The following is a 19,910-nucleotide window of genomic DNA, read 5'->3' as shown; positions in this document are numbered from 1 at the left end:
TATGGAAGCTTTGCAAACTCTGCGAATGGAGCAGAGTTCACCGCCCAGGCCTAATCTTGGGCAGCATATCATGCATCATTGCTACCACCTATCAATAGACCACTGTCAATTATGACATTGTTGCCGCTGTTCACAGAAAGTGCTTGTTCTAAATACATGGTCTTGCATTGCATGAAAGCCATTAAAGAGACTGTTCATTATCTCAATCCAGGACAAACACCTATCACTTCAATGGACCAAACTTTTTCTGGCCTACCAAAACTACAATGAGATGTTCCACATCTTTATGGTGAAGATAAATATGTTGTGATGATGGGGGACTTCATATCAAAATGACTTTATTTAAAGTACTTGCAGACTAGCTTTCAAACTGTAGATTGACCAATAAGTTATTGCGAGCTGTCAACACTACCATAAAAAAGTTAATGCAATATTGAGGGTTTCCCACTTAACCCGTACACGTCATGCTCATCAAATTGCTGTTGCTGTGCTGTACATATTACAGAGGAAGGCTAATCAAAGTTATCTTGAATCTAGACAGTCCCGTGAAGAAATATGGGAGTTTTCTAACTGGATTAAGAGGAAATCAAACGAGCACCCACACTTCCAATTTAGGGCAATTGTTATGGATCTGTAGATACTTGCGCATGAATTTGTTGATTCAATTAGAGAGAGTAACTTTGATTTTTATGCACAAGTACTTGATCTGATGGTTCAATGAATGTTGGCTACAAATCATAGTCATTACTCTCTATGGCTGTCTGTCCACATTTGCAACATGGAGACACTAGTAGAAAGCCACCCACACATTCAGTCAGAATTTCATAAAGGAAAGTTTGTTGTCAATAAAAGAAACTGCGCATTCTCATCAATTGCTCTAGATCAGAATTATGAGCAGGAAAATTCTATCATCAAGGAGAGGGAGGTGCTATGGATCTGATGTAAAATCCAGGAGCTCTCAGAAGATGGATGTTATCTGGGCCAGAGATCTTCAGAGTTGTAAATGAATTTAAACAAACATTTGTGAATGCCAAAAAACCAACCTTTGCCACCATGAACAAATACTTAGTGTATAAAATCTTTTGCAAAAGATGTCAAATCTCTACTGAACACAATTGAGGAAGTTGGTAATCCGTTTATGGAGGAGAGCAATGATCTAGTCAATCTGGTTAGCAATTAAGTTATGCCTGCTACAGTTATCAGTGAAAACAGCGCATGAAATAGGTAGTTTGCAATATATCTCCCATTTTCATGAGGTGTGTCAAATGTGTTTGAATCCCTTAACAGATACAATACCAAGAAACAAACTTCAATTACTCAGCACCAGCCAGCAAAAAATGTCTGAGTCCAAGGACAAACTATCATTGTTAAAAAGTAATTGCAATCTCTTTGCAAGATTATATATCGGTGGCCAGGCAAGAAATGGTAATTTGGAAGAATTTTTCAAGCATTATAATCAGTATTTTCCGCCATCTGTATCTGTGAATGGAAAACGCAGACAAGGACAGAAGTCACAGCTATTGGACTGCATTGCTGGAAGTAACAGCATATACAATACTGCTCCAGTAATGGACGTACATATATTAGATGGCGCAACTATAGTAAATATGCAACCGCCCAGCCTTGTTAAACATTTTATGATTATGCTTCAACAGTTTTTATACCCCACATAGAAATTCAAGCAAGGAACTTGAAACAATTGGAGCTTATGTGGGATATATATAAGACTGGAAGCCTCACGCAAAGTGTTAGAGAAAAAAGAGGTGAGGATCTTCACAAGCGAGTTGAATCTAACACTCCTGTATCCAAAGAATGGCATAGTTTCCTTAGACAAGATTAAAAAAAGACAGAGTTGTTTGGTTTACTGTGTAGGCGTGTGCAACTTATTAACATTGAAGGGCAGCAAGTAATTGTCACCTTTCAGGATAAAGTTGCACAATTACAAATGTCGAAATGATATCGCCTTGCAATCCTGAGGAAGTGGACACGCGAGTTATGCTTCATTCTTTCCATGCAGAAGCTGAAGATCATTCCAAAATAATCATTTGTACAGTAGATATCGAAAGTATTCACTCTTGCAATTGCTAATTTTAAAACCGTTAGCTGTCAAGAATAGTGTTTCGCATTTGGCACAGGAAAGAATTTCTGCTACATACCAGGTCACAGTATTGCAGCAAGTTTAGGCATTGATATATGTGAATCGCTGCCCTTTTTCCGTGCTGTTACAGGTTGGAACACCATGTTGGCTTTTCATGGGAGAGAGAAGAAACCAGCTAATGACACCTGGATGGCACTATCTTCTGCTACTCCCACATTTAAATTTCTGTCATTTTGATTAAATTCTGTTGATTCGGTTCACTTCGGAAATGGAGATTCATTGTACTGATGTATAGCCATGCTTGTTCATTGCATGAAATAAATGGTGCTTGCCAATTCATATTTTCAAGTGACAACAGAACTATTGAAAACATCCCACCTATATGCGACGCTCTTCTTCAACATGTTAAACAATTTACATACCAAGGGGGGAATTGTTGGGGTCAGACTTTAGTGCCCGTGCAAGAATTGCCAAGTTTAAATTATTAGGGCTGGAAGTAGATGGATGGAGTAATGGACGGTACCACATTAGACAACGATTGTGGGGGCATCTAAGGCAGGCAAATAATTTATTTGATGTGGGTGCAAAAAGTTGTGCCAAAATCAATGCAAATGCTCAAAGGTGAGCCTTCATTGCATTGCATCGATCTTTGCTTTTGTATTCGAAACTGTTATCAATATATATTGAGATAGCATGCAAACTTGAATCATCATTGTTTCATATTATAGAAATGTTATTGGGGTTTAATATAGTCTTGTATTGTTTTATTACAATGGAAACATTATCCACATTTTCTTAGTATGTGTTGTGAGGATACAAATGAGTCAAATTATAAGTTTGCTTTCGCTACAGCGTGTGTAACTTATTCCTGGTGTCCTTATTGATGGCCATTTTGGTTTTATATTCATGGCGTCACAGTCTAGATCCAACGTGGGCATGCACATGACATGCACTGGCATGTACACATGAACTTTTGGGCCAAATATGCTGTAAAGCAGAAGATTTGAAATGATTTTTTGATATTTGTTGGCCATCTTGGATTTCAATTTGACTATATGATGTCATAGGCAAGATCCACGTAGGGCCTTGCTCTTATGTGATTACTATTACACAGACAAACGTCTGTACCAACTTTCAGCTTTCTCTCACAAGGTGAATGATTTTTCAGTCCTACAGCTATACTAACAGGCTTACTTGAAAGGTTAAATACTTTCTGAGAGGCGATATAAGCAACCACAGAACAGTTTTACATATATTGGGAATCTTAGGTGAGGTTCATCTTAAGTAAATTTTCACAGTGCTCTACCAGACCCAAGTCCATTAGTATTCATACTGAGGGAAACAAAAAGGGATGAGTGGATAGTTTCTATTAGTATCAGCCACTGGGGATTATCCTCAGCTGTATTTCAGTTCATCATGTTTTGGATCAATTAGCCACTCCAGATGGAGCATCTACAGGCAAATCAGTCAATTACACTGAGGGCCTCAAACTGAGAGAAACAAAAAAGTGATGGATTTTTTTAGAATAACTTCATATGCTGCCCCTTACATGATAGGTGTTGTAAAGATACACTTGGACTATTGTTTTTTTAATCTCAGCATCTAATGTGTATGATGCGTTTGTTCATACAAATGAACTGCACAGATGAAATAAGGGGCTTGTGGACTATATGAGGATTCAGTAAAGAAAACCACTGATCGAAGGAAGACTGTACTGCAAACATTTCAAAACCGAAAAACAATAGATGGCATGACAGGGGGTATGGAATACTGAGCATAGTTGAGGGAGAGGTCTGAGTGCAAGATGGGAGGAATTATACTTTTGCACCAAAAAATAGTGTTTTGGGTGAGTGTGCACAAAGAGTAGTGTACATCGTTTAGGAGGCCAGAATACCTTCATGTGGCCATGTTTTCAGGATGAATTCTTGCCACATAATAAATTATTTGTTTGTGTCAGGGCACAAGTCCTAAAAAAAGAAGTGGGGGAACTAACCAGGTTAGGCAGTATGCAAGTGAAATCATGACTCGTGCCATCACAGCGCATGATGTCATGACACATGACATTGCACGTGACATCACAGGAAGTGACATCAGATATTAAGACCTCACACATATGTTTATCAGGGATATCATGAGTACATTTAAGCACATTATGAGATTTAAAAAATGAGATTTGGCTTTGGAGTTGTGCCAAAAAAGTGGCGCAATCCTGACACAAAATCTGCGCCTCAACAAATACTTTTTTTTTTAAAACCCTGCCACAAAGAAATTGGCAACAAGGAGAAGCAAGGCAGTAGATCTGTTATGCTTAATTGGTTGCAAAGTCTACATTTTAAAATATTTGATTGGGTTAAGGCATCTGCTGTAAAGGTGCCCAGTAAATCTTAGGGAATAGTAATAATGGTGAGATAGCTCTGGTGTTTTTTTTTTATTACGTTTTTATTGAGGCTTCAACATAAGCACAAATACATGCATTTCAGCATTGTCATCAATCAGTTACAGAGGATTTAAGGCACATTCCTGGTACAGTGGTAGTTTGGTGGAATTAGAAATGCTTCTGAGATTCCAACAGAATGAATCAGATGACACATGGTGGAGGTAGTAGTTCTAGGGAGGTAAATAGGGGTATCACCATAATCATACATGCGGATTTTTCTGTGTCCCCACTCTAGGCATCTGTTGCCCGCACAGATGTGGGCTTTGGGCTATTTACAGGGGCGTCGTGATCTGAGGTGTCGTCTGCTAAGCTATGTAGGTATGTGACCAGAGGTCCCCAAATATCGTGCGGCCTGCTAGCGCTCAGCATAAGATTGCAAAATTCTGTCAGTTGTGCCTGACAATATGCCGCATCGGCCAGCCGAAGTTTAAACGTCAGTGCCGGTCTTCTCCCCCAGTTTATTGCCATCCTACGTTTGGCCAGGACCAGCAGCATTGCCACAAGGCATCTGTACGCATCATGCAACTCCCTGACGTAGCCAAGCAAGCAAAGAAGGGGATTCGGTGTAAGGGTGGTCGATGTGATAGCACAAATGGACGCGCACACTTCCAGCCAGTCGGCTGCCACTTTGGGGCAGAACCACGCTAAATGTATAAATGAGGCGTCGGGTGCCACACAGCGCAGGCAGAGTGTATCCGTGGGGAGGCTCATCCTGCGCAGCACAATGGGGGTGCGGTATAGCCTATGGAGGAACTTGAAGTGTATTTGACTGAGTCTGTAGTTAGGGGAGAGTTATTCTATTTGTGTGCAACTGTATTTTCATTGCTCGGGTGTAGGGCGGGAAACATTGTTAACATCGCAGTCAGTACACCGCGATGCTGTTACATCGCAGTCGTTACAACGAACGCGATGTAACCACGCGATGCCATTACAACGCAAGTCTTTACATCGACTTGCGCTAGATGGCGTGCTAACATTACAAATAGTGTAGTTTACTATCTCAACACCTTCCCTACTGTTAAGTGGACTGGAGTTGGAATAGTAAATTACGCTTTTCTAATGTTAGCACGCCATCTAGCGCAAGTCGATGTAAAGACTTGCGGTGTAATGGCATAGCGTAGTAACATCGCAGTCGTTGTAACGATTGCGATGTAACTGCACGCGTTGTAATGACTCACGTTGTTACATCATACATCCGTGTAGGGCTGTCAAGCAGGTCTGCCCACCAGACACTGCATGCCAGTTCAGCGCTAGTAGATGTAGCCTCCATGGATAGTGAGTAGAGTCTGGTGACAAGCTTACAGTATGTAGTAGCTGTGTGGATATATTCTAAAGCCGTGTTAGTGGGAGGTGGCGCTGGGAATGACTTGTTAGCACTTTTGCATGTCACCCGCATCTGATTGTATAGTAGGCTGTCTAATAGTGTGGGTGTCCCTGTGGCGGTGCATTCAGGGGGAGGAAGGAAACGGCCATCTGGGTATAGATCAACATTTATGCTGGTACTGAATGCATTCACGAAGGCGAGCCAGGCCATGATTTTGTAGCGGGGGCAGGATTTGCAGCAAGTTGCATGGATGGAGCGTATAGGTTATCAGTACCACTGTATTTACAGAGTCCCTCCCATGCCTAGCGCAAGCATTCAATAGTATTTATCTCTTTCTGGGAATTTTTATTGGGCAGGAACAGTGCGGTGCTAAGCAGCCAGGGGGAGGCCAAATCCGCCTCTACAGCAGTGTGCAGCTGGAATGGCATTGGGTGGAGCCAAAAATGCAAGAAACTAGCGTGGGCGCTGTAAGTGTATAGTTGCAGGTCAGGGGCCCCATGGTCACCACATGCAAAAGGGAGTGTCAGGATATCGTAGGCTATGCTCCCAGCCCATGCTAGGGAGATTAGGTTGGATCGGAGTCTGTTAAAAAATTGCATGGTGAGCGGGAGCGATATATTTAGGAACAAATATAGGAATTTCGGCAAGACTATGATTTTTGCTATTGCATTGCGGCCCGATAAGGAGAGCGGCAATTTGTTCCATATTGAAATTTTAGCTTCCAGCCATTCAATAGCCCTGCCGTAGTTAACGGACCAGATTTCGTCAGTGTTCCTGCTAAGCCAGACGCCCAAATATCATGTTGGCTCAGTTGCCCATTTGAGCGGAAACTCGGTCGTGCAAGGTTGAGTGACATCCGTTAAGGGGAATGAAATGGATTTGCTCCACTTCACTTGTATGCCAGAAAGTCCCCCAAAGTATATGACCTCTCTCGTCATAGGATCTAAATTCTTGTGCGGCTCTCAGATAAATGATGCAATATCGTCAGTATACATAGAAGTGACCAAGGCGCAGGTAGAGAATCCAATTCCCCGGTGTGTATGATGTTGGCGGAGCCGCACCACCAGGGTTTCCTTGGTGATGGCAAAGAGCAACGGCGAGAGTGGGCAACCTTGCTGTGTGCCCCTAGGGATTTTGATGGGGTTGGTGATCAGGTCGTTAAGTTTGATGTGTGCTATGGGGAGGGTATATAGCAGTTTAATAATCCGAATAAAGCCAGAGCTGAGGCCCAGGCGAGCCAGCGGAGGAAACAGGAAAGGCCATTCAAGAGAGTTGAACGTTTTTGTAGCGTCGAGAAGTGTGGTGACCGCTGGGAGAGTGGGGTTAATTTGGTGTATGATTGAGAAGATGGTACGGAGATTATGCGAGGTAGCACGACCAGGAATAAAGCCAGATTGGTTTGGGTGCACTATTAGTGTCATGAGGGAAAGCAGCCGGTTTGCCAACACCTTGGGCAGTATTTTATTGTCGGTATTGATAAGTGAAAGTGGACAGTAGGAATCACACGATGGGGGCGATTTAGCGAGTTTCAGTATAAGTGTAATAAGCACCTCACGGAGCAAAGGAGGAAGGCAACCAACCTGAATGGACTCATTATACATCTCCACCAGGTGGAGGATCAAGAGGGGCTTTATCGGCACGGAGTCCCGAAATAAGCTGGGTTATTTCCTCGTTGGTGAATGGGGCATCAAGGTATTCTAGGAGCGCCAGGCTGAGCCACAGGAGCTCGATAGAGCCAAAATATTGTTGACGGTAGTCAGGGTGCTCTACTGTGCCCATGGTATAGAGTTGGGTATAGAAGCTAGTGATTGTTTTTATGATATCATTTGGTGCTGTGATTCTGTCTCCCAATTCGGAGCAAATACCTGCCATATAGGTAGACGCATGGGGTTTACTTAGCAGGTTAGACAAAGTTTTGCCCAGGCGCCCACCCTCAACATACCTATGGGCCGTCGCTTTACAGCTCAGGCAGCTGACTTCGCAGTCAGACTCCAAATGATAGTTTGAGGTTTTAGCCCGAATGCTAGCAAGGATGTCTGGGTTTGGGTTGGAGCAGTAGTCCCTGTCGAGGGCTGAGAGTTCTGATTTCAAGTGCTTAAGAGTGACCCTAATGGCCCGAAGGACCCCGGCCTGTTTTGAGATGCACACCCCTCTTATCATCACCTTAAAAGATTCCCAGAGAACCGAGGGGGAATCGACTGAACCAGTGTTAAGCTTGAAAAAGTCCATGATGGAGCTGCGTACTTCTTCCTTAAAAACAGTTTCTCGCAAAGCATGGGGCGGCAGGCACCAGGAGAACATGCGCTGGTGGCTCAGTGGGATCTTTAGTGTGAAGTGGACTGGGGCATGGTCGGATAAGGTGCAGGGCATGTGCTCATCTGATATTGTCCAGTTGGCGACATCTCTGGTTGCTAGCCATAGGTCAATGCGTGACCAGGAGCCTTGTGTCGTGGATAGGCACGTGCCCTCGGCTTTAGTGGGATGATTGTGGCACCATAAATCCACTAGGGTATTGTCCTGTATCAGCATGTGGAGGGTATAGGTGGCCTGCGGGTGTTGTGTGCATGCGCCAAATCTGTCCAAAGTGCTGAGAGGTGCTACATTAAAATTGTCACTCCAAACAATAGGATGCGGGCCACAGGAGGAGATTAGTCTCCATACGTTTAAGAAAAAGTCAGGGTCACCGCAATTTGGGCCATAGATGAGCGCCAATATAAGAGGTTGGGAGTGGAGTGTGCTCACTAAAATGACGTATATGCCTGCAGAGTCTATGTGGATATGATCAGTACGCCATAGCAGACTCCGCCTGATTAGAATAGTGACCCTATAGCATAGTTTGAGTTAGCGGCCGAGTGAGACTCCACCCAGTGGCGGGACCTGAGCCTGACCGTATTGGTCGCGGCAAGGTGCGTCTCCTGCAAAAAGCATATGTCAGTGTTGTGGCGGGTTAGGTAAGCATGGATGAGCCTGGACTTCCGATGATCATTTACACCATTAATATTCCAGGTAATAAAGGTTACCTCAGCCATATGCGTATGTCATGTCTGGTATGTCAGTACAGCAGTGACTGTAACAGCCAACATATGAGCATGGTGCCATTCTACCCACGCGTTGTTGTGGATTGGGACAGTAAACAACAGGTGCTGAACATGTTAGACAGTAAGAAAAACATGGTCCCACAGTGGGGGGTCGAGAGGCGCACCCTAAGGAACAACAACTCAAGCCCACCCTCTCCCCTCTAGCATAGTTTGAGTAAGTGGCCAAGTGAGATTTCCCCCAGTGGCAGGCCCTGAGCCTGACCGTATTGCTCGAGGCAAGGTGTGTCTCCTGCAAAAAGCATATGTCAGTGTTGTGGCGGGTTAGGTAAGCATGGATGAGCCTGGACTTCCGATGATCATTTATACCCCTGGTATTCCAGGTAATAAAGGTTACCTCAACCATAAGGGTATGTCATGTCTGGTGTATGCGTACAGCAGCGACTGTAGCAGCAAATATATGAGTGTGGTGCCATTCTACCCACGCGTTGTTGTGGATTGTGACAGTAAACAACAGGTGCTGGACATGTTAGACAGTAAGAAAAAACATGGTCCCACAGTGGGGGGCTGTGAAGCGCACCCCAGGAACAACAATCCAAGACCACCCTCTCCCCACTCCAACCCCCCAAACAGGTTGAGAAACATTCCCCACCACCCCCTAGCAAAAAACAATGGAGGAACAGGCAACCAGTGGGAATCATACCAAGTGGAAGCGAGGGCCCAGCCGGGCCTTCCCACCATCGGAGACGGGGAGACCGAGCGAGGGCATACAGTAAGAGCAGTGAACCATTTAGCACAGTCAATTTCCCCAGGGGGAAAGAGCAATAGCAACAGTGAAACAGGAGAAAAGTAACATCAACCCAAGAGGGGCAAAAAAATGTATATGACCCCAGTGCGCTCGGTGTAAGCAAAGAAATATGGAGGATTAATCATGGTCACTTAGCTGGCCAGTGTGAGAAGTTGCAAAAACAACAATTGATGGACAGAATGCAGAACAATGTCATACATTCACCCCAGTACAGAGATCTGGGCCTAAATCCATCGTTTTTTTGCTCACCATGCCATTCCAGTTTGAACCCAGCCATATGCAAATCAGTCTTGACCCTGTGCCCCATGGGCACAGTCCAGCCCGAACTGCCAAGCCAGGTCCTCCCTGGACTGGAAACAAGCATCCTAGGACCGGTTTCGGGCTTTCAGCCCTCGTCAGCCAGGATAGCTTGATTCCAGTGGCATGGAGAGCAAGGGACTCACGTCTGAGCATACCCTTCCCACTCGGGGTAACAAATGCAAAAACAACAATTGATGGACAGAATGCAGAACAATGTCATACATTCACCCCAGTACAGAGATCTGGGCCTAAATCCATCGTTTTTTTGCTCACCATGCCATTCCAGTTTGAACCCAGCCATATGCAAATCAGTCTTGACCCTGTGCCCCATGGGAACAGTCCAGCCCGAACTGCCAAGCCAGGTCCTCCCTGGACTGGAAACAAGCATCCTAGGACCGGTTTCGGGCTTTCAGCCCTCGTCAGCCAGGATAGCTTGATTCCAGTGGCATGGAGAGCAAGGGACTCACGTCTGAGCATACCCTTCCCACTCGGGGTGACAAATGCAAAAACTACAATTGATGGACAGAATGCAGAACAATGTCATGCATTCACCCCAGTACAGAGATCTGGGCCTAAATCCATCGTTTTTTTGCTCACCATGCCATTCCAGTTTGAACCCAGCCATATGCAAATCAGTCTTGACCCTGTGCCCCATGGGAACAGTCCAGCCCGAACTGCCAAGCCAGGTCCTCCCTGGACTGGAAACAAGCATCCTAGGACCGGTTTCGGGCTTTCAGCCCTCGTCAGCCAGGATAGCTTGATTCCAGTGGCATGGAGAGCAAGGGACTCACGTCTGAGCATACCCTTCCCACTCGGGGTAACAAATGCAAAAACAAAAATTGATGGACAGAATGCAGAACAATGTCATACATTCACCCCAGTACAGAGATCTGGGCCTAAATCCATCGTTTTTTTGCTCACCATGCCATTCCAGTTTGAACCCAGCCATATGCAAATCAGTCTTGACCCTGTGCCCCATGGGAACAGTCCAGCCCGAACTGCCAAGCCAGGTCCTCCCTGGACTGGAAACAAGCATCCTAGGACCGGTTTCGGGCTTTCAGCTCTCGTCAGCCAGGATAGCTTGATTCCAGTGGCATGGAGAGCAAGGGACTCACGTCTGAGCATACCCTTCCCACTCGGGGTAACAAATGCAAAAACAATAATTGATGGACAGAATGCGGAACAATGTCATACATTCACCCCAGTACAGAGATCTGGGCCTAAATCCATCGTTTTTTTGCTCACCATGCCATTCCAGTTTGAACCCAGCCATATGCAAATCAGTCTTGACCCTGTGCCCCATGGGAACAGTCCAGCCCGAACTGCCAAGCCAGGTCTTCCCTGGACTGGAAACAAGCATCCTACGACCGGTTTCGGGCTTTCAGCCCTTGTCAGCCAGGATAGCTTGATTCCAGTGGCATGGAGAGCAAGGGACTCACGTCTGAGCATACCCTTCCCACTCGGGGTAACAAATGCAAAAACAACAATTGATGGACAGAATGCAGAACAATGTCATACATTCACCCCAGTGCAGAGATCTGGGCCTAAATCCATCGTTTTTTTGCTCACCATGCCATTCCAGTTTGAACCCAGCCATATGCAAATCAGACTTGACCCTGTGCCCCATCACCACCCCCTTTTGTACCGCTTTGTTCACCATAAGTTGGCAGGGTATGCTCAGACGTGAGTACCTTGCTCACTTTGCCACTGGATTCAAGCAAGCCTGGTTGAAGACGGCTGAAATGCCAGAAACCGGTCCTAGGAAGCTTGTTTCCGGTCCAGGGAAGGCATGGCTTGGCAGTTCGGGCTGGACTGTTCCCATGAGGCACAGGGTCAGACTGATTTGCATATGGCCATGTCTGAACTGGGGTGGCAGAGTGGGCTCAAGAACGGTGATGGATCAAACCCAGATCTGTTGACTGGGTATGAGTGTTTGATATGTTCTGATGCTCCCTCCACCACCCCCTTTTGTACCGCAGTGTGAGAAGTTGGCCTGATATATGCTGTCCACTAGTTATAGTTGGCACTCTGTATCAGTCTAAACAGCCCCTTATGGCGATAGGTTAAAGACAACCTTTATTGAAAGCTATGGGGTGCCGCTCGCAGGCTCTGACATTGTTCTTACTTGCCTGGGCTTTTCACTTCAGATCCTGTTTTATTGCAACAGAGGACGCTCCGCTGCTCTTAAGGGGACGCTGCCTCCACCTGGACTACACCATATTCGGGACTGCGAGGACCAGGCTGCTTGGTGGTCATCTCACCTGGTTCCTCTTCCCGACTCCTCCCCCAGCAGGTACTTGACGCCTCGCGGCCCCCGCTTCGCGGGAGCCGCTCGCAGGCTCTGACATTGTTCTTACTCGCCTGGGCTTTTCACTGCAGATCCTGTTTTATTGCAACAGAGGATGCTACGCTGCTCTTAAGGGGACGCTGCCTCCACCTGGACTACACCATATTCGGGACTGCGAGGACCAGGCTGCTTGGTGGTCATCTCACCTGGTTCCTCTTCCCGACTCCTCCCCCAGCAGGTACTTGACGCCTCGCGGGCCCCGCTTCGCGGGAGCCGCTCGCAGGCTCTGACATTGTTCTTACTCGCCTGGGCTTTTCACTTCAGATCCTGTTTTATTGCAACAGAGGACGCTACGCTGCTCTTAAGGGGACGCTGCCTCCACCTGGACTACACCATATTCGGGACTGCGAGGACCAGGCTGCTTGGTGGTCATCTCACCTGGTTCCTCTTCCCGACTCCTCCCCCAGCAGGTATTTGACGCCTCGCGGCCCCCGCTTCGCGGGAGCTGCTTGCAGGCTCTGACATTGTTCTTACTCGCCTGGGCTTTTCACTTCAGATCCTGTTTTATTGCAACAGAGGACGCTACGCTGCTCTTAAGGGGACGCTGCCTCCACCTGGACTACACCATATTCGGGACTGCGAGGACCAGGCTGCTTGGTGGTCATCTCACCTGGTTCCTCTTCCCGACTCCTCCTCATCCGACCCCCTCTTTTAATAGTACAGTCCCGCCTCCACGCGCCAGCGGGACGCGTGCGGGACGTAGCCCGGGGCGAAGACCGGGCAAAGAGCGGGCCGTTTGAGGCCGTTCGAGTACGGTTGAGGTAGGCCCAGGCCCCACCCCTCAGGCCAACAATCGTACACCAGGGATTTATTTGAGGTTTGCCGCACGGATCATGTCTGCCAGAGAAACCAGGAGTAAATCAGCGCTGGCCGCCGGAGCGGCCACTGGCACCCTGGATATGTATTTTGCCAAGGCAGGTTCCTTGTTGATCGCGTATCTCTCAGGAAATTGATTGGGTGAGGAGATCCTCCCTGGGACCCCTTGCACAGGTTACCTCCCCAGTGCATGCGCTGGAACCTATGGCCCTCAATGCGGGGGTCGAACCTGGCATCCCAGAGCCAAATATTTTGATCACTTCAGTCACAGATTGTGACATCTCAGCCCCAACAGAGCTTAGTATTTCATCCCTCCCACCACCTAGATCCCACCCTGCTCAAGCTATCTTAAAACCTAGTATCTCTGACCAGGTTCTCACCTTGGACAGAAAGCATCTAACTAAACCGTCAAGTCAGGGGGAGTGGGAAGGTGCAATCCCGAAGAGGAAAAGAAGGGCACAAATTATAAGGGGGCAAAAGTCTAAGATTGCAAACCTTAATCCGAGGAGTGTAGACAATCAATTAGGAGTAACTGATACAGGGACTGACCTACTAGACATATCTGATCACACACCCCAGAGTTATAATGTTGCACCGCGAGAGGCTGGTCTCTCTCTCTCGGATGTAAATTCTCTTTTAAAGAAATCACTTACCCCACTAGTAGATCGTCTGGCACAACTAGAAACATCCTTAGCGAACCTCCAAAAGGGAATTGACTTACTTTTAGATGTTTCTAGATTAGCTAGCCAACATGCGAACCCTACGCAAGTACCCCCAGTTAAGGAAGGCTGTCCTTTACTTAAGCCCTCCCAAATACATCACCCTAGGCCATCCACCCCTCACTCATTAAAATCTCTGACTTCACCCCGTATCGCTAATTCTAGCTCCTATGGGACGACAGCAGAACCTATAGCAGTGATACAAGGTAATGGCATTAGATGTAGGCCAATTAACTTACCTCCGGAGGCAGTCCCCTATACAGTCATCCTAACCGGTATTCCTGAACTCCAACCATCTGTCAAGGAACCAGTTGAGGCTTTGAAAAACAAGGTCATCCACTGGCTCTCCTCAAATAGACCCCTCCCCCAGGGTATTCATAGTGAGGTCCTTATGGTGCGGAGAGTTCCTTGGCTAGGAAATACCAGAAAAACCATCCATGGAGACTGTGTATTGATCAACTTCAGGGACCCCCGCACAGTTTCCCATATATGCAGTTGGCCTTATAATGCCCAGGGGTCCTCCATTCAATCCCTTCCACTCTCATTCTTTTACCCGCATATGACGCCCGATCAGGAGGAAGAACGATGGGTATTAATTGGTAGGAGAGGGAATAGGGGCGGCCAAGGGATAAGAAGGGAACACCTTCTCATGGGACCCCTTCGATCTGACTACCTCCCCACTTACAATAGGTTCAGCACTTTAGATATGGTGGACTGACCGTCTGCCTTGGGGGGTGGTGGTGACCTGAACCAAAACAAGCCCTGCACATCCCCCATTTACTTAGACACTTCCATCGAGAAGGAGTACCTGGAACACAGCCAATCGCACGCAGAAGGATGTCCAGGGATTATTTGCCCTACATCCAAATTGGCCATGGACAGGTGTCCCCATGAATGTAACTTTGCATCTAACCTATCTATGGGGTCGAATTCTGGTCCGGTTTTTGATTCAATTGTACATCCTGCGACGGGCGTTCCGTCTCCCCTCAAGATTCTATCTTGGAACGTTGCGGGTTTAGCTACTAAATGGAATAACCCGGCCTGGAGCTCTTTTATTGAGGACAAAGATATTTGTCTGCTCCAAGAGACTTGGGCAAGGGAAGACACCACCCACACGGGTTTTGCAGCATTTTCTACTCACGCAATCTGGAGGGGAAAAGGGCATCCCTCAGGAGGCCTAGCAATATGGGTGGCTACCGATTTGGGCTGTAGGGCTTCCATCTTCCCGACAAATTCAGAAGACATTCTAGCTGTATTGCTGGAATGGCCTAATTCCCAAAGCCTCCTACTGATAAATATTTACTCAAGGCCAGTTAACATCACACAGGAATCGCTTACAATTGCGAAGCTTGTGTCGGTCCTTAATGTAATTCCGGAGGGTACCCCTTTTTTAATTGGAGGCGATTTAAACTGCCAGTATGAGCCCCTCCCAGGCATATTGGAAGGGCTGGCCTCGGATGAAGACCTTTTGTGGTCCATCCTGCCCTCACAGGCTCCGGCCCTAAGAACGTGTTCCCCCTTAGCCCTACAAATCACTTCCTTGTCCCTGAAATTTGGCCTTCGGGCCTGCAATGGAAGGTTTCAATCCGACATCCCCTCCAGATGTACTTTTAATCGAGTGGGCAGCGAATCACGTCTAGATTACGTCCTGGTTCCCCTGACCTCATGGCTACACATCAGAGACTTTTGTGTCATAGTTAGGGATGACAGTGATCATAATGCCCTCGAATTAGCTTATTATCATCCTGGGCTTGAGGCCAGAGATAAACAAAGGGTGTACCCTGAGGACAGCCTGGCTCTTGCAAACAACAGGCGTAGAGTAAAATGGGAGCAACTAGCTTCACACCCTGGGAAGATACCCAAACTATATGCGCAGGTAATTCCCATTTTTGAAAAGCTCCAGGCACTCAAGATGGAAGAAACTTCCCAGGACATATTCATTCAATTGGGGCAGATTCATGGTGACCTGGTGAAATCCCTCTCTAAATGTTTAACCCAGAATATAAATAGGTCTAACAGAAAAATTGCCGGTCCCCACTGGTATAACAACGCTTGTCGGAAGGCAAAAATTGAACTTTTGCTCTCAATTAAAGAGGGAAAGGGCAAAGAGGAAGTCAGGGCAAGAAGAGCTGTTTATAAGTCTTTGATTATTAATGCCAAAAGTGAATGGGAGCACGACAAATGGGCAAGACTCACTACCTTTCTGGCTAGAGGGGACTCACGTAAATTTTGGTGTTGTGTCAACACGGGCTCTGAGGAGTTGGCCTCTGCCATACAACCTAATATATCATCTAATGTATGGCAAGACCACTTTCAGTCTCTATACAAATTACCGCAGGATGACCCGACAAGCTCCACTCTTACGTCCTATCCAGTTGGGACTGGGGAGTTGTTTACGGTGGGGGAGGTACGAGCGGCTGTAGTTGGTCTGGCATCTGGAAACGCACCGGGCTTGGATGGCATGCCTGGTGATTTATTCAAGCAGGAGCCGGATGTCTGGGCGCCCTACTTCACGATCCTTTTCAATGCTATCCTGGAAGGCATGGCTATACCGGGTACTTAGCTGGGCGCAGAGATTGTCCCAATCTTTAAAAAGGGTTCTCCTCTGCTCCCAGCCAACTACAGACCTATTAGCCTTATTGATGTGCCACAAAAGATCTTTGGCAGACTTATGTTAAATCGCCTCCAGGATTGGATCGAGGTGAATGCGATCATGAGCCCATACCAGGCAGGGTTCCAAAGGGGTATTTTGACTACTGATCAAATCTTCCGTTTGAATCTCATCTACTGGAAGACGGTACTGTTTGAGGGCGGCAGTTTATACACGGTTTTCGTAGACTTACGTGCCGCCTTAGACCTAGTCCCCAGGGACAAATTGTGGGCTGTCTTACTGGACCTTGAGGTTCCCGTGGACATCCTAACAATCCTGAGGAGACTGCATCAGGGAAACTTTGCCAGGGTAAGATGTGGCAGGGGGGGCTCTCTCTCGGATGCCTTCCCCGTTGACAGGGGGGTTAGGCAGGGTTGTGTCCTTGCACCCACCCTTTTCTGCCTCTTTGTCAACGGGGTTATAAGTTATCTCAATGAGTTGAGTAACATCGACGCCCCTAAGCTTGACGGCAGCAGGGTCCCCGCAATCATGTTTGCGGATGATACCCTGCTGCTTTCTAAATCCCCCATGGGCTTGCAGCGGGTCTTGGATGGGTTTACGCATTTTTGCGTGGACCGCGGATTGGAGATCAATGCCGGAAAAATTAAGTATATGATCTTCAACCCGCCCCCCAAAACCCGCGTATCTCCCCTTATAGGGACTTCAAGATTAGAGCGGGTTTATACGTTTGAATATTTGGGGGTAGTAATCAATCAGTCCATGTCGTGGGACCCTCACAAAACCAAGGCAAATATGAAACTCTCTCAGTTTGTGGGGGGTATTGCAAGGATGACGAAAGGATTAATTTATAGGCCATTCGCGCTCCGCTTGCAAATTTATAAAACTCAGGCTAGAGCAACAGTGACCTATGGAGCTGAATTATGGGGCCATACGTCAGGGCAGAAGCTGCAGACCACGGAGAATAATTTCCTTAGGCAACTGACAGCTTTACCAACTAGCACCCCACTCTTGCCACTCAGATTGGATCTGGGTCTAAGACCGATTTCAGAGGTTCTGGGTCTTAAACCCTTAACTTTCTGGTGTAAAATATGGTCTTCCCCGGATCTCTTGAAATACAGAGCTGAGCTGTTGGAGATTTTGCGTCTATGCAAAAGTATTCAAATCCCATGGCTCAGCTACATCAAGCGCATTTGTGAGGCAGTCGGTAGACCAGAATTGTGGTATGATCCGGCATCTGCTTGTCCCAGGGTCTGCCGAAAGCTCATTTCGAAGGCTTATTACGAACACAATTTGAATGTTGCCATCATGAGCTCTCGAGAGGGCTCCCAAACAGCTCATTTCTTGGGTTTTAAAGATTTTTACCACCTGGAGCTTACATTCGATGACATGGGCCCACCACTGACTAGGAAACTTTACATGCAATGGCGCTTTAATACACTACACCTTAGGGCATATATGGCTCTGTGGGCACATTCAAATCACACAGCCCAATGCCCCATTTGTGCGCACTCCTGTGAAACGGACTTGCATGTTATATTTTTCTGCCCGGCCTACCAAAGACCAAGGAATTATTAGCTCCGCCCCCTTCTTAGAAATATGGGTTTCAGACAGCATGTCCCAGCTTTCAGAATATTGAAATCAGATCTTTCTGCTCCTATTGTATTTGCGGTCGCAACATTTTTAACTTCAATGTGGTTTATTCGTACGCACTGTCTTAAGTCCTCTCAACCGAATGAATTATTCTGATGATTTTAGTCCAATTGTTTATGTTTTTGAATTATCACCGTTTACTTTACTCTGTATAATTATTGTTGCATTATTTGTACTCTTTTATGGTCCCGGCGACCGAAATAAAGATAAATTGATGAAAGCTATCCTTGTGGTAGCTATGGAGAGCAGCCTTCAGGCTAAGTCTTGAAGGAATGTAAAGCTGCTTGTTTTACCAGTCTATAATCTCTTGAATGACCAAATGAAAGGACAACCACACTAGATATATATTCAAAATATATGTATTTAAGATAAAACACACCCCTCTAGTCTCTTTATGAGGCTGGAGATTGAAGTACTTAAGTTACAAATCAGTATTCAATAGTAAAAGCACAAATGCACGTTTGGGCCCACCAAACCAAATACCAACAAAGTGGTATAAGAACCACGACTGAACTAGACACAAGGCCTAGAGCCTTTAGAAGTGCTTGGGCCCCAAGGAACCACCCACGGTAGTGACGTAGGGGACCCACGGGGGACGCGTGCAGTGTTAGAACGCAGGCGCGAATCGCCGTTCACTTCTATGGGGAAAGTCGCGGTTGGAAAATTGCAAGTTAAGGACACTTAGAGGACGACTACAAGCAAACCCTTTTGGACTTAGAGGTGTCTAGGGCCAACACCAACGGGAGCACCGGAGTACTCGAGTTACCTCACCCAGGGAAGCCAGGTGCATAGGTGTCTTTTGGTGTCGGGTTGCGGCGTCATTTTCAATGGAAGTGGGCAAAGTAGTGGTGCTGCCGTGGAGAGGAGAAGTGTACGACGAGATCCAAGCCTGGATCGAGGTTGGAAAGAACCTGAAAGCAGAGGGGACAGAGTCTGGGTCACTTACCAGTGACCAGGGGCACGAAAGTCCAATGCCCACAAATGTCGGTGGCTTCAGGTGAGTTGATGGGTGTCTTCAATCTTCAGCCACGAGGTCTAGGAGGCGTTGACAATGATCAGGATCTGGATTAGAGCTGTCCCATGAAGTCTGTTGAGTGCTGTGGTGTCGGCAACCAGAATGGTCCCAACAAGCCTTGGCAACAGCAAGTCAAGTGGAAATAGAAGAAAGACGTCGGTGCAGACCAGCAAGGTCTGGGGGACTCACCCAGCGAGGGTAAGTCAGGGTACATCTGGAGCAACCAGGAAAGCCCAAGCAGAAAAGGAGTAGCCTTCGTGAGGACCCACTAGCCAATGGGCTAGCGATCACAAAGGAGCCTCGAGCAGTCACACTGGAAACTGGCCCACGGGTCACTCGTGGAGTGGAGGCCAGAGATCTTCGGAGCAGTTAGTGTTCAAGGCTGGGGATACTCGGAGCCCAAAGCACAACTTCGTGGAAGACCAAGAAGATGATGCACCGCCAAAAGATCATGGTGTCCAGGTGTCATGTTCCACGTCACCCACGATAGCCACGGGCCTCAGCTTTGCTGTGGACTCAGGGTAGCCTCGGGGAAGTCTGGAAATCTACCTCTGGTGATGCAAAGACTTCGGTGTCCGGCAGGAGCTTCAGAGTTGCAGACCGGACAGTTGCTTCTTTGGTGCCTGCCAAGCAGGGGAGTCACTCCTTGACCCCAAGGGAGATTTCTTCAGTCTTCTAGTTGAAATAGAAAGTCGAAGGTCCAGGATATATTTTGCAGAGTTTAGTCCAGGGTAATCTAAAGTCTCAAGG

This window comes from Triturus cristatus, chromosome 6 (assembly GCF_964204655.1).
Source record: "Triturus cristatus chromosome 6, aTriCri1.1, whole genome shotgun sequence".
NCBI lineage: Eukaryota > Metazoa > Chordata > Amphibia > Caudata > Salamandridae > Triturus > Triturus cristatus.
The sequence above is the reverse complement of the archived record's forward strand: the minus strand, read 5'-3'. Positions refer to the sequence as shown.